General features: G+C 40.0%; 1 pseudogene; it reads right to left on the reverse strand.

The window, feature by feature from the left end:
- Positions 1 to 1,086: 1,086 nt before the first annotated feature.
- Positions 1,087 to 16,026, reverse strand: part of LOC132366298 (uncharacterized) — a 93,325-nt pseudogene continuing 78,385 nt past the window's right edge.

Consider the following 16,026-nt stretch of genomic DNA (forward strand, 5'->3'; position numbering starts at 1 on the left):
AAACTTCACTGGTGCCCATTACTAATATGTAGTAGTAATAGTAGAAGTAGCAGTAGTAGCAGCAATAGCTGACACTTACCACTTCTCCTATGCCACACATTGTTCTAGGGACTTTTAAATCATTTAACCCTTGTGAGCATTCCTATTTTTATAGAGGAAGAAACTGAAGCACAGAGAGGTTAAATAGTTTGCCTGAAGTTATTCCGCTAGTGAGTGGTACCAGCGGGATTTAGACCCAGGCTCTCTGGACCCCGAGTCCATGCTCACATTTTTAACAATGATAACAGCCTGCTAGGTACGTTCTGGCTCTCTGCCAGCTTCCACAGCTGTAGTAAGACCTGCCTCCTTTTCCTAAAGGAATTTGCCATCCAGTGGAAGTTTTGGTAGAGCAGTAAATAGCACCATGGAGGCGAAGGTCCCATGTAAAACTTCAGTCAGTCACAATTTTCCTGGGTAGACCCAGATTTTCTCGCCCTCCTTTGGGTCCCATCCATGGAAAGCTTGCCAATCATGGGAGCTTAACCATGGCATTAATCAGAGGGACGAGAGAGAATCAAACCTCCCAAACACTCCTCTACCTTTCGAATAATAGATTTGAATTATGCACATTTGGTTTGAGCACTTAGCAGGTATCTGGAATCTATTTCTGGTTTACCTGAATCCTTCATCAGAAAAAGAGTCTAGAATATCCTATAGTTTGCCATTAAATAAATATAAGCCTCTACCAGGAAACTGTTTTATATAAGATGTTGTCTATGAAAGTTAAATGGTCTTTAAGAAGAAACTCTCAATATTTGTCTGTACTCAAGATTACTTATGAGCACACTGTAAGAATACCGATAAGAAAAGTGACACACGTGTTTCCAAAAATGTGCAGGAAACTTCAAAGGCATTCAAACTGCTTTGTTTCCAAAGCCCACTGATAGGCACTGTGGCTTCTGACTGCAGCGTTTACAGAGCCCTTGACAAAACAGCTCTTGAGCCCATGTGTGTCTGGCACACTGATGCTATAAAAGATTGTTACTGAAGGTTTTTTGGTTTTGTTTTGTTTTGTTTTGTTTTGTTTGGCTGAGTTTTATGGTTTTATTAACACAAACAAAATGTACACACGAGCTGCCTATTCATTTTCTTGCTGCGCAGACTGGTGTTGGGACCAGTGACTCCGATGGCCTGCTGGGCTGCTCTTTCCACAGTGGCTTTGCAGTTCTCGGGGGAGACATTGCGAGCAACCTCAGCACAGTAAGATTTGTCGCACATCAGCAGCAGTTCAGGCTCCTTGACCTCGTGGACCAGGAACTTGCGGAAGCCGCCGGGCAGCATGTGCTTTGTTTTCTTGTTGCTCCGGTAACCGATGTCGGGCATCAAGATCTGGCCCTTGAATCTCCTATGCACCCTGTTGTCAATGGCTCTGGGTTTCCACCAGTTCTGCTTACTTTTGGCATATCGGTCTGACTGGTGCTGGATGAACTTCTTGGTCCTTTTTTTTTTTTTGGATGATCTTGGGCTTCAAGAGGGGTCTGAGGGCGGCCACGATGCCAAGTAGGAGATGGCTGCCAACTCCTTAGGCAACGCCGAGGAAGAGCTCTGCTGAAGTTTCTCTATTCTCTTTAAATAAACTGTCACAGTTACTTATTGCTGCATAACAAATCACCCTAAAACACAGGGGCTTAAAGCAACAAACAAAACTTATTTTTGCTCATGAATCTGCAACCCCGGCAGTGCTCAGCAGGGACGGCTCTTCTCCACCCGGCTCAGCTCCATCTGATTGGATATGCCTCTTTATCTCCAACACGTGGTCTCTACTGCATGGCAGCTTCAAGGTGGCCAGATTTTTCACAGGTGGGCTCGAGGCTTCCCAGGCATCTGTCCCAGGAGAGAGAGCCAGGGGGGAGCTGTGTTGCCCTTCACGGACGGCCTTGCTTCAGAAGCCACGTAGCCTTACCTCTGCCACGTTCTGTTAATCAAGGGCGGCCATCCCAAGGCCAGCCCAGGTTGAAGGGGAGGGGAAAATAGACTCCACCTCTTGTGTGGGAGTGAAAATGTTTTGCAAAAATCACAGGGGATGGAAAATATTGCTCCTGTGATTTTTGATGCAGTCTAGCATATGAACCCACGGGAAGAATGTGTTTCAGAGTCTATACTGGGAATGAGTGTGGTGTTAACCAAGAAAATGTTGGCTGAGCTCATGAAACTATGGATCTTGTTTCTCTTCTTTTCCATTGGCTTCCAGAAAACTCATTGGCAAATGTGTTGCCTTCCTCCAGCCAGATCCCTTGGCAAACTTCATATTCAATAATTTACCTTGTCTTCATTTTATTTTCCTACCATTAGTTTCCCTCTGCTCCAATTTTCTTCACTTTTAAAACACCCTGTTGTTGTATATGTGTTTTGCTAAGCTGTCTTAAACAAAGCGAGAAATGAATTTTTAAATACTCTAAGAAACCAGAGAACCCACACAATAAGAAATATATCCAGTAAAAAAAAAAGAGAGTGGCATTGACATATATACACTACCAAACGTAAAATAGCTAGCTAGTGGGAAGCAGCCGCATAGCACAGGGAGATCAGCTCGGTGCTTTGTGACCACCTAGAGGGGTGGGGTAGGGAGGGTGGGAGGGAGACGCAAGAGGGAAGAGATATGGGGACATATGTATATGTATAGCTGATTCACTTTGTTATACAGCAGAAACTAACACACCATTGTAAAGCAATTATACTCCAATAAAGATGTTTAAAAAAATAAAAATAAATTTAAAAAAAAAGATACCAAGAGAATATAAACCTCACTAATAAAGAAGTGCATATTAAAACAAGGCACCATTTTTTTACTTATAATTTAATGTGGATCCTAAGCCCAAGGCTTAGTTCTTCAGTGGTACTGTGAATTTTCAAAACTATTTTCTTTCCTTTAGTCAGGGATAGGGATCGGCATAGGAATAATGAGATCAGTACTTGTATATGTACCTGGGAGAACTGTAAACTTGTGCAGTTGTTCTCACAAAATAATGTGATGATATTTATTAAATGCCATAAACTCTGATCCAGTAAGATTTCTTCGGGGTTCTAGAATAAGGAAATAATCCAAATTCTGGGAAATCTGTATTACATATTAAGATATATGCATTTCCTATATACATTGGAATGTCATCTCAGCTTATCTTTTTTTTAAAAAAAAAGCTGTGATCAAATATACATGCATAAAAATTTACCATTTTAACCAATTTTAGTTGCACAGTCAGTGGCATTAAGTACGTTCTCATTGTCGAGCAACCATCACCACTATCCATCTCCAGGACTCTTTCATCATTCTCAACATAAACTCTGTACCCATTAAACAATAACTCCCCATTCCCCCCTCTCCTCAGCTACTGGTAACCACTATTCTATTTTCTGTCTCTAAATTTGACTAATCTAGGTACTTCACATAAGTGGAACCATGTAATATTTGTCTTTCAGTGTCTGGCTTATTTTACTTAGCATAATATTTCAAGGTTCATTCATATTGTAGCATGCATCAGAATTTCATTCCCTTTTTAAGGCTGAATAATATTCATATATATATATATGGCATTTTGTTAATCCATTTGTTCATTATTGGGCATTTTTACTGTTTCTACCTTTTGGCTATTGTGAATAGTGCTAGTGTACAAATATCTGTTTGAGTCCCTGCTTTCAATACTTTGGGGTATACACCTAGAAGTGAAATTGCTTCTATTTTGTATCAATGAAAAATTAGAAGCAAACATCATATACAACAAATAAGGAAATTGCTAACTAAATTATGGCACATGTCCTTGATATCCTGTCTCCTTTTAAAATGAGGACCCTAGAGGCCGCACAGGCCGCCTTCCCAGGCCCCTGTTCTCCACGCCCCGCACTGTCACCACCACAGCATCTGTCCTGCCACGTTGATCGTTTCCCCTGCTAGAGGAAACGATCCTCTGTCAGGATAGGGATTTTGTTTTCTCTCTCTGGCCTCAATTCTTTAATAGCTGGCACATAATATGAGCATGATAAGTGTTGATTAGGTAAAAGAGAGTAGCAGGAAATAGCAGAGTCAAAAATCACCTCATAATAAATTTGATTCAGCTGTTTGTTGACTGACTGTGAAAACCTTATCAAGGACATGAACCTAGACTCGAATTTGGGGAATACAAAGTGAAAATCTTATAAGTGATAGGAAAGTCTTTGGAGGAGTGGGACTATACCTAGTATGTCACGGCACTAAAGTCAGTTCCTTTATTTTAGTGTTTAATATACAGCGAGAGTGTAAGATTCTTGAAAGATCTGGAATCTTTCAGGAGGGCCAGATGAATCTTTCTTACATGGAAGCACTCACACTTACACATTACTCTTCCCCTTTTATTCCAATGAACGTGCATACAAATATACACGCCTGCATTTTGAGATAATAAATATGTCCAATATTCTAAATGCCAGTGGTAATAAAGATTTAATAGCCATAATATATCTAACTCACTCCTAAGTCCGAAGAAATAAATTGGCTTTTAGTAACAGACATCAGTAATCCCAAGTCTTATTCAATCTAGATCTTCCCTCTTTTCATTTACTACTGCATCCTCTTGAGAGTTGAGTGAGACCTTTATTCACTGTCACCTCCTCTGAGAAGTCTTCCCTGATCCACCCCGTCCTGGAGCACATCCATCACTCTCTCCCTCCTTCCATTGCTTTACTTACTCTTCCTGTCATTGATTGCCACCAGATATGCCACCTGTTTGATCTTTCCTTTGTTTCTTTTCTGTCCCTCACTTAGGAAGGTACATTCCTTGAAGGCAAAAGCTTTTATCCACCCAGCACCTAAGCAACACCTAGAAAATAACAGCAATTCAATAAAAATTTGTGAAACACATAAAGAAACGCTTAATTAGAAAGTCAGGACCTATAGAAGAGATCATAAGCAAAACATTCTCTGACATAAATAGCTGATTCACTTTGCTGTACAGTAGAAACTAACACAATATTGGAAAGCAACTATACTCCAATAAAAATTTAAAAAACAGAAATGAGCTATCAAGCCTTGAAAAGACATGGAGGAACCTTAAATGCATATTACTAAGGGAAAGAAGCCAATCTGAAAAGACTCCATATTGTATGATTCCATCTATATGACATCTGAAAAAGGCAAAACTATGGAGACAGTGAAAGAATCAGTGGTTGCCAGGGGTGGGGGAGGGGGAGGATAGGGTAAATAGACAGAGCACAGAGGATTTTAGGGCAGAGAAACTACTCTGCATTATACTCTAATGGTGGAAACATGTCATTAGACATTTGTCTAAACCCACAGAATGTAGAACACTAAGAGCTGATTCACTTTGTTATAAAGCAGAAACTAACACTCCATTGGAAAGCAATTATACTCCAATAAAGATGTTAAAAAAAAAAAAAGAGTGAACCATAATGTGAACTATAGACTTTGGGTGATTATGATGGGTCAATGCAGGTTCATCAATTGTCACAAATGTATAACTCTGGTGGGGGATGATGGGGGAGGCTAAGCATGTGTGAGGGCAGGAGAATATGGGAACTCTCTGTATCTTCCTCTCAACCTTGTTGTGAACCTAAAACTGCACACAAATGAACCTACCTATGAAACAGAAACAGACTCACGGACATATGGAACAAACTTGTGGTTGCCAAGGGGGAGTGGGTTGGGGGAGGGATGGAGTGGGAGGTTGGGGTCAGCAGATGTAAGCTATTATATAGAGGATGGATAATAAACAAGGTCCTACTGTATAGCATGGAGAAATGTATTCAGTATCCTATGATAAGCCATAATGGAAAAGAATATTAAAAAAAGAATGTATATATATATATAACTGAATCACTTTGCTGTACAGCAGAATTTAGCACAACATTGTAAATCAACTATACTTCAATAAAAAACTAAAATAAAATAAAATATACCATTTTTTAGAATATTACTCAGCCATAAAAAGGAAAGAAATTGGGTCATTTGTAGAGACATGGATGAATCCAGAGACTGTCATACAGAGTGAAGTAAGTCAGAAAGAGAAAAACAAATATCGTATATTAACACATACATGCGGAACCTAGAAAAATGGTACAGATGAACCGGTTTGCAGGGCAGAAATAGAGACACAGATGTAGAGAACAAACATATGGACACCAAGGGGGGAAGGTGGCGGGGTGGTGTTGGTGGTGGTGTGATGAACTGGGAGATTGGGATTGACATGTATACACTAATATGTATAAAATAGATAACTAATAAGAATGTGCTGTATAAAAAATAAATACAATAAAGTTCCAAAAAAATAAATTAAAAAAAGAATTTAAATAAAATAAAATTTACCATTTTAATAAAAAAAAAAAAAGCCAGGACCTAAATTATATATACAACACACACTTATGCATACACACACACACACACACACACACAATGATTACATGTAAATACACTCAAAATTAACAGTAACATCAAAACTGTAATATCGGTGAAATTGTGACTGATTCTTTTCTGTATTCTAAGTATTCTAATGTAATTGCATTACTTTTGTTGCGGGCTATCTGCCATGGTAGGGTGCTACCAAGGTGGGAGTTTACTACCAAGAATCCTCATGTTGGCACTTCAGTGAATTTGTAGTTCTCCAGAATCTTTTTCTCAACTTTGCAAGCTCAACTAGTTGATTTTTTTCACAACCTGAAAGTAAGTAGATCGTTCTTCAATGGATGTACTCAAATTAACCTTGACTGCAAAAGACTAGTACATAAATCTAAATGCAAATTATGTCTTTAAAACAAGAAATTTAACTGCCAAAGGGACCTTGAGTTCTACCCTCTTAACTTAGTGACCATGGAATCAGATAAACAGTACTTGGCTTTAAGTTCTGACGTTTAATGGGATTGATTGTTCTATGTGTGGACTTGCCAGCTGTATCACTTCAAAAAAGCTGTTCCAGTCCCCAGACAGATGAAGTCCACTGGCCAGGAGAACTTCTCTTGGGCAGAGCTAGGATGTAATGGCAAATCTCCCTCCGTGACTTTGTGGACTTCCACCACTGATCATCTACCTCCTTTGCTGATTGACATGTTTTTTCTTATAACATATTAACTAAATTTAACCCATAATAGCTTTCTGACATGCTAATAGAGCCAGTTTTGTATTGTACTTCCTGCTTCTGGACCTGAGCAGTATTTATATTTGAGTCCTGTTTTGCATGTATTCTAAAGTCATTATTATGCTTTGATTTTACAGATGACTCTCAGAGACCCAGGACATTTATTTTGCTGTTGCCTGCATTAGAATAATAAAAATAATTTCTAAAGTCAGGATGGTAAATATTCCATATTAGGTAAAGTCCCTTTTTAACCATGTTTTTAAAAATATACACGCTTTAGAACCTGTAACAGAGTCCCAGTTTGAGTCTAAGGTGTGTTCACCTCGAATCTATTCTACTATCCTGACATTGCACAGTGGCTAGTGGGACAGGCTCACCAGGAGTCTACTTAAATGATGATCAAGGTTCTTCCCAGGAAAAAACTCATTCTAATAACAGAGTCAATGGCCCAAGCTTGGAAGAGAGAAGTGAATGAGAGCATAGCAGGTGACTGTCGCTCAGACTGTCCTCCAGCCCACACCCACTGCAGGTTGCACCAATAAGAGCCAAAATAATTCCTTCTCTGAAGCCTCCATGGGACCTTCAGACTGTGAAACATCAGCCACACTAGAGCCGGTGATGGCGAGGTGTTGGTAGCAGCAGCTCTGTACACCTTGTCACCAGGGGTGGTGATCGATTCAATGACCTAGATTTCAAGGGCGCAGAGGGCAGTGCCCTCATTGCCAGAATCACCAAGCAACTCGAACACTGACAGCTCTGGTGCCTTGGGTGGACACTGGTGACACTGCTGAGTAAGACATCTGCCATACCTGGAGTCATTATTGTAGCTAGCCAGGACAGGAGATGGTTTTGAAGTTTTTATGACACAGATATTTCCTAGAGATCTCTAGACCATTTTACCAAATTTGAGAGGGCTGAAATTTCTGCAGACCAAGTGAGAACAGATACACAGAAGTACTACTTTGTAATTATTGTTTCTACCGTCCAAAGGTTTACCAAGGTAGGTGTGGCCTAGGAAATAACATTTACACCTAAAAGTTAAGTTTCAGTTGGATACAATCCTTTCACTTATGGAAGATGATTCATTCTCAGATGACAGAAGACCAGGTAGTCACTGTGATTCCCAGTAAAATCAAGCTACATCCAGCTTTAAAAATAAAAATGGTTATAAATTTGAAAAAATTATTTTTAAAATGCCAAAGAGTAACAATGATGTCATAAACACCCATTTCCACCCCTCAAAATTAACGTTAATATTTTGTCATATGTGCTCCAGATCTTAATCTTTTAAGAACTAAAGCATCACAGTCAAGGAAACTGTCCCCTACATTCCCTTCTCCACCCCCATTCCCATCCCTCACCTTCTACCCTATGAGAAAGTCATGGATGCAACTTTTAAATATATGACAAATAATATAGCACATTATTTATAAATATAAAAATACATGCACCCCAATGTTCATAGCAGCATTATTTACAATAGCCAAGACATGGAAGCACCCTAAGTGTCCATCAACAGACAAATGGATAAAGAAGATGTAGTATATATACACAATGGAATACTACTCAACCATAAAAAAGACTGAAATTTTACCATTTGCAAAAACACGGATGAACTTGGAGGGTATTATGCCTGGTGAAATAAGTCAGACAAAGACAGACAAATACTGTATGATACCACTTACATGTGGAATCTAAAAATACAACAAACTAGTGGATATAACAAAAAAGAAGCAAACTCACAGATACAGAGAACAAACTAGTAGTTACCAGTGGGGAGAGGGAAGAAGAGGAGAGGGTCAAGATAAGTGTATGGGATTAAGAGGTAGAAACCACTATGTATAAAATAAATAAGCTGCAAGGATATATTGTACAGCCCAGGGATAGCCAATATTTTATAATAATTATAAATGGCATATAATCTTTAAAAATTTTGAATCACTATGTTGTACACCTGAAACTTATATAATGTTGTAAATAAACTATACCTCAATAATAAATAAATAAATAAATAGTAAACTAAAATAAAAAGCAAAAGTATAAAGACAAGGAATCGCTGTATCAAGGTAAATTTTTAATATAAGAGATAAGAAGAGAATGTTTTACTCTTCTTATAAATACTGTAAACGTAGAGAACCTGATTACTTTTAAGGAAAAGTAATTAAGGATAGCCAAATACTTTACTGAGAAGTATAACATAGCCATAATCTTACTCTTCCTTTTCAGTTGAGTGTGAGAAAATGATAGGAGAAAGTTGGGAACTGGGAACCAGAGATAAGATAGTGTTTGTTCCTTCCAGCAATTCTTCCTTTTTAGAAACTGAAGGAAGAGGTGACTAGGAGAGACCTACAGTTGATCTCTGAGCAGTGAGTAGCTGCAGGCACCGTGATGCCAGCCAAGCCTAAAGGATAAGACCCATCCCTGGGCATGGGTCTTTTGATTCCAAGCTAAGAAATTCAAGGTAAGCTACAAAAGGCATTCTAATCGGGGCCTACATGTGTTTGATTACAAACAATAGATATACCTAAAATTAGTTTTAAAGTTACCCAATTTTCCCCTAATCTTGCCATGGTTTTGCTTTAAAAGTGACTATAGGGCTTCATTTAAGTACAAGAGTCATTAAAAGTATTTAAATGAGGTTTTCCATTGAAAAGCAAAAATAATGTACAAATTGGGGATTATATATCAAGGGTCAGATTCTAATTAAACAAGGAGATTAAAACTATTATTGGGGCTTCCCTGGTGGCGCAGGGGTTGAGAATCTGCCTGCCAATGCAGGGGACACGGGTTCGAGCCCTGGTCTGGGAGGGTCCCACGTGCCGCGGAGCGGCTGGGCCCGTGAGCCACAACTACTGAGCCTGCGTGTCTGGAGCCTCTGCTCCGCAACAAGAGAGGCCGCGACAGTGAGAGACCCGCGCACCGCGATGAAGAGTGGCCCCCGCTCGCCGCAACTAGAGAAAGCCCTCGCACAGAAACGAAGACCCAACACAGCCAGAAATAAATAAATAAATAAATAAATAAATAAATAAATAAATAAATAATTTTAAAAAAACTATTATTTATCGCTGCTTCTTTCTAAAACCCAACCAATAATAATATTAAAGGAATAAGAATTTATTAACTCCCAAGTTCTCAGAGCATGGGTGGGGCTTGGCAACTGACCCTAGACTGAGGGCAAGAGTGTAAGTCACCCAAAAAGCAAACCACAGGAAACACAAGGGCAGACAAGAGCAGAAGAGAGTTAGCAACAAAGTTCTGGAAGCTGGAAAAGATGTGGACTTGAGGCAACTGAGTGAGTCAAAGGGAGAAGGTAGAAAGTACCATAGTGGAGAACATGCGGAAGAAGACAAGAACTCATCTCTTCACACCATAGAATTCTAGAAAGATTCAACTTTGGGAGGTGCTGGGAGACAAGGCTGACTGATAAATAACTCCCATCCCCCAGCTTTTTCTCAGTTGAATATACAACCGGTTAAGACATAGATGCAGGAACCTGGCAGCAGGAGATCAAAATGTCACTTTTAATGTGAAATCCTGGACTGGATCCTGGACCAGAAAAAGATTGTTGGAAAAACTGATGAAATTCAAAAAAGGTCTGTGGGTTAGTTTATTGTAATGTACTGTGATCTCCTGCTTTCTATCTCTGTCCTGTGGTTACATAAAACATTAACATTAGGGGAAGCTGGACAAAGGGTATCTAGGAACTCTCTGTACTATTTTTTGCAACTTGCCTGTAAGTCTAAAATCTCTCAAAAATCAAAACTTCTTTAAAAGTTAAATGCCTCCTTTATCACAAATAAAGCTCTTCTGAGAAAACATAGCTTATTCTGCTCGAATTAGATAGATTTGCCAGCTCCACCCCTGAATTAGACAGATTTACCCAATCAGAATCACAAGCCATGATGGGACGACTCATGTCTCATCACAGGACAGTGCCACGGGCCCTAAGCTGACCCCCGGCCAAAAACTGATAAGAACACATGCTCTGTTACAGACAGGTAAATCTTAAGTGTAAGAAGTTAGGATCACGTAAAAGAAAAGTGAGAGGAAAGGGCTGAGCCGTGCCTGCCCAGTTCTTCTCCCAAACTCTCCGATTAAGTCACTCTTGTCACCTGGGGAGGAGTGAAGGCATGAGAAGAAAGAATCCAAGAGTATTATTCTAATACAGTGACCTCAGACGTTTTGGTCTCAAGACCCTTTCATACTATTAAAAAGTACTGAAGACCTCAAAGAGCTTTTGTTCATGTTGGTTATATACTAAAAGTATCCGCTTTTGGGAAATATATACATATATATTTTATATATAAAGGTATTGTGTATATATATACATAAAAAATTTACATATATTTCCCCAAAGCTGAAACTTTTAGTATTTATTTATAAATTCACTTAACAATATTAATAAATCCAGTACATGTTAATGTGAATAACGTATTTTATGAAAGATAAGTTTATATTTCAAACCAAGAAAACATAGTGAGAAGAGCGGCTTTGTTGCACATTTTTATAAATCTCAGTAATGTTTGGCTTAGCAGAAGACAGCCAGATTCTCATATCTGCTTCTGCATTTAATCTGTTGCATTATCACACATCATGTTGCCTCTGGAAAATTCCCCTGTACGCTCACGGGAGTATGTGAGTGAAAAGGGCAAATCTCATCTTAGTATTATTATAAAAATTCTTTTGACTTTTCAGACCCCCAGACCACACTCTGAGAACCGATGCTCTAATAAATGCCCCTCCATGTGCAGTAACAGCAAGGTGCATGTTCCCCAGACGGGAGACCGGAAGTGCTTGTGAAGGCTGGGGGGAGGCTGAGTCTGAACCAGAGCCGTACTGGTTGAAAGTCTGTCTATGAAGCAGCTAAACCCCTTGCCCTGAGTCCCCTCCCTTAGCTGCTACAATGAGGTAACTGCCTGTCTCCCTCCATGTTGCCAATTTACTGAAAGCCTAAACGCAGACAAGCTCCAGACTCAGGGATGCCAGCCAGAGCTGAGGAAAACAGGGTGAAATCATGCCTAAGGTGTGATGAGATCTCCCATCCTCCTTACCCTGCTCTGCTCTTAGAATCCAGCAGCCTAGTTTGTTATCCATCCCCCAACAAACACACTGTAAGCAAGAGACTGGGTAATTTTTCACTGAGGAAACTAAACAATACAAGAGAAAAAAAAGACCTATAAATACTGAGAGGTGAGATATCCATCAAGGAAAGAACACCAACAAATTACCCCCAATAAAAGCCCACATCTTGACAAGCCTTGCCTCTGCACATACTGTTCCAATCAACTGTCATGCATCACTCTTCAGCACTAGTAGACAGTCTAGGATTATTAAGTCAAACATTCTCAGAAAGCATCCAACGGGGGAAAAAATTAGACAAGATGATAAAAGTAGAATGGAAGGACAAAGTGTTAAAAAAAAAAAAAAAAAAGGAAAGAAACATTCATCAAACAACAAAGGACTTCTTGGAAGTTAAAAATAAAAAGCAGAAATTTAAAAATTAATAAAAGTTTTGGAAGATAAAGTTGAGAAAATCTTTCAGAAAGTAGATCAAAGAAAAATTGGTAGAAAATAGAAAAAATAATACTAAGAAAAGCAGAGAATCAATACAGGTTAAGCATGCAATAAATATGACCCCAGAAAGAGATAACTGAGAAAGTTACCAAATAAATAAAAACGAAAACTTCACAGAATTGAAGAGCTTGAGTTTCCAAATTAAAAGAGCCCATCACATACCCAGGACAATACACAAATGTATGAAGAAGAAAAAAACCCATACACAATATGAAACTCCAGAGTAAAGGGGATAAAGAGAAAAGCCTAAAAGTTTCAAGAACACAAAGACAGGGAGCACGTGAAAGTGAAGATTCACAACGGCATCAGACTTGACAATAAGAAGTCTGGAAACTACATGATAATGGATAAAGCCTTCAAAATTCTGAAGAAAAATGTTATCAACCTAGAATTCTAAACCCAAACCATTATTCAGGGATGAGGATAAAGACATGTTCACAGGGCTTCCCTGGTGGCGCAGTGGTTGAGAGTCTGCCCGCCAATGCAGGGAACACGGGTTCGAACCCCGGTCTGGGAAGATCCCACATGCCGCGGAGCAACTGGGCCCGTGAGCCACAATTACTGAGCCTGCGCGTCTGGAGCCTGTGCTCCGCAACAAGAGAGGCCGCGATAGTGAGAGGCCCGCGCACCGCGATGAAGAGTGGCCTCCGCTTGCCACAACTAGAGAAAGCCCTCGCACTGAAACGAAGACCCAGCACAGCCATAAATAAATAAATAATTTAAAAAAAAAAAAGACATGTTCACAAATGCCACATATGAAAAAGATTACTGCCCAGGCAACCTTTTTCAGGATGCCACTAGAAAAATGTAATCCACCAAAACGAAGCAGGCAACCAAGGAGAAAAATCTTGGAATCCAGGATAGAAGATATGGTAGCCAGTCTTCGAGATGGACCCAAATGAGCCCCTCCTCCTGATATTCACACCCTGTACAGTCCCCTCCCCTGTTGGAAAAGGATTGGTCTGTGTGACCAAAAGAAGATGGCAGAAGTAACAATCGGTCACTTCTGAGATTAGGTTATAAGAGACCCTGAGCCTTCCAAGATATCCAACTATCCGAAGGCCTGTTCTGCCAGTTTTTCCCAGAGCACAGACTGCCTCATTTCGGATCTCCACCCTGAATTCCTTTCAGGATGTGTTGGAGGTCATCGAGTGCAGTGGCTAATGGCTAATCCATGTAGAGCCGCGTGACAAGCGACATCCTTTAGTTGGCACTTGGTAGGAAAGATTTGTCTCTGCTCCACGCAGAGGCAGCTGGGGTAGCTCACCTGGGGCATAAGCAATGCTCATCCCAAATCCTGTGCCATAGCTACACAGTCTCTGAATGGCTGGTCTTAAATTCCGACTCCTTGAGCCCTGCCTTAAGCCCACACTAAATTTCTAACGTGACTTTCTTCATTCACGCTGTTTTGCAAACTTGCTGTCAGCCCCCAGGAATACGAGAGAAAATCACCGAGATTATAGAGAGACGAAGGGCCATGGGACACATGAGGATCTCTGCCTGAAGGGCTCCGCTCTCCCCAGAGATGAGGTCTAGAAAGTGGTGGGAGAGTTGAAAGCATTAGTTATGAGGTGGTTCCCCTACCCTGAGGTACCCTTCCTTGTTAAGGTTTCCCCTCTGAGCCACAGAGATGGGCGATTTACACAGAACGGAATGATACTGCAAATGAGGCGGCCCTTTCCTACGTAGCTCCTGCATGTTTTCGGAGAAAAAAAAACCACAGCCAACCCTGGCCTCCTACCTCACATCTCTGCAGGACCCCCGTTTCATGCTTCAACAGCCAGATGGGTGATGGAAAAGCTGTTGGTCGTGATGCAAAGGCCTACGAAGAGCGAGCAAATGTCAGTCAAAGAATGAAGAAAGAAATGCCATTCCGGGACCTCTTTGAAATGTCCCAAGATAGAAGCTTGACTCCTTCGTATCTAAAGTGCCTGAATCTAGCCGGGTGACTTTTACGCTTGAACACAGGTGGCATTTGTAAGGGTTGAGTCTGAGAACTCCCCATTGCTTTGACACTGGGTACTGAACAGGAAAACAGTACAGCTCAGGTGTAACAGGTCTTTCTTAGTAAGAAAAGAGCCCATTTTAAAACAATTCTACTTCATGTGAGTTATGGTGACTTTGAAAATGGTTTCTTTTTTTTTTTTTTTTGGCTTTGCTTTGCTTTCTTGCTTTTGTCTGAAATTCTACTATAGTAACAGTATAAAATGTAAACTAGGCTAAAGCTTTTCTATTCCCTATGCGAGCAATTACAACTGGGAAGAAGTACAGGTTTGCCCTGCTATCTGAAAGTAGAGCTGCTCCTACAAAAACCTTTCTTGTAAGCCAAAAAGGCGTAAAGCAAAGAAGCAAGTACCTTAGGACACATCTTGCTAACGATGCACAAAATAAATTGAGATTCCCGGGGAAGGAGCTTGGTGGCGCCACTCTTGCCACTCAGGGTTTCCACTGCTTCTACAACAGCCCCTGCGAAACAAACACTGAACGCTATTTTTGCTTCTTACTTCTTTTCAGAAACATGCAAATCCTTTTCAGATTTATCTAGGTTAGTGAAAATAGGTATCAATGTAAGTCTTTCATAAAAGCAAAGTGGTGTAAAGTGAACTTTCGAAAAGTGGGGAATACCTGATAAAGGCAATCAACAGATAATACCAAGACCTTAGCCTCTTCCTCATGAATGTCTTTTTCTAGACTTACTAACATTCTCTCTGTCAAAGATATGTACATGTAACTAAATACTCAAAAAAAGAAAATGCTAAAAAAAAAAAAGACCATATGTTTAAGCCTCTTAAGCTTAAGCTTAACCTTCCTTCTTTCAGATCTTGTGAGCTATCTATTCTCAAAAATTCAAACAGAATTGCTAGCCTGAAATTTCTAAATATACAAGGGGATGTACAACATGTAAATTAATTAATCAAAAGTTGCCATTAGAATGGAGAAAGCTAAAGGAAGTTTCTAACCAGAAACCAGGATACTTTTCACCTCTAGAGTTCTTCCCCATTTGTCTAATCAGAAAATATTTATTGAGGAAGTATGTTTTAAGCACTATTTCAGGCTCTGGGGGACATAATGTTCTGGTTGTCTATTGCTGCTAAATGAGAGATCCCAAAATCTAAATAAATGGCAATCATTTTATTATTATGCCACATAATTCTGGAGGTTGACGAGGCAGGTGTCTCTTGGGGTCACTGATATAGTTGCAGTCAGATGGTGACTGGGGCCTGGAGTCATCACAAAAGCTTCCTTAGTCACATGTCTGGTAGTCGATCCTGGACCTCATCAATTGATATCACTGCATCGAAGAAACACAGCCTATTCTTGTAGCCAGGGTTTCCTCACAGCATGGTGGCTGGGT

Source organism: Balaenoptera ricei, chromosome 5 (genome assembly GCF_028023285.1).
Source record: "Balaenoptera ricei isolate mBalRic1 chromosome 5, mBalRic1.hap2, whole genome shotgun sequence".
NCBI classification, from domain to species: domain Eukaryota; kingdom Metazoa; phylum Chordata; class Mammalia; order Artiodactyla; family Balaenopteridae; genus Balaenoptera; species Balaenoptera ricei.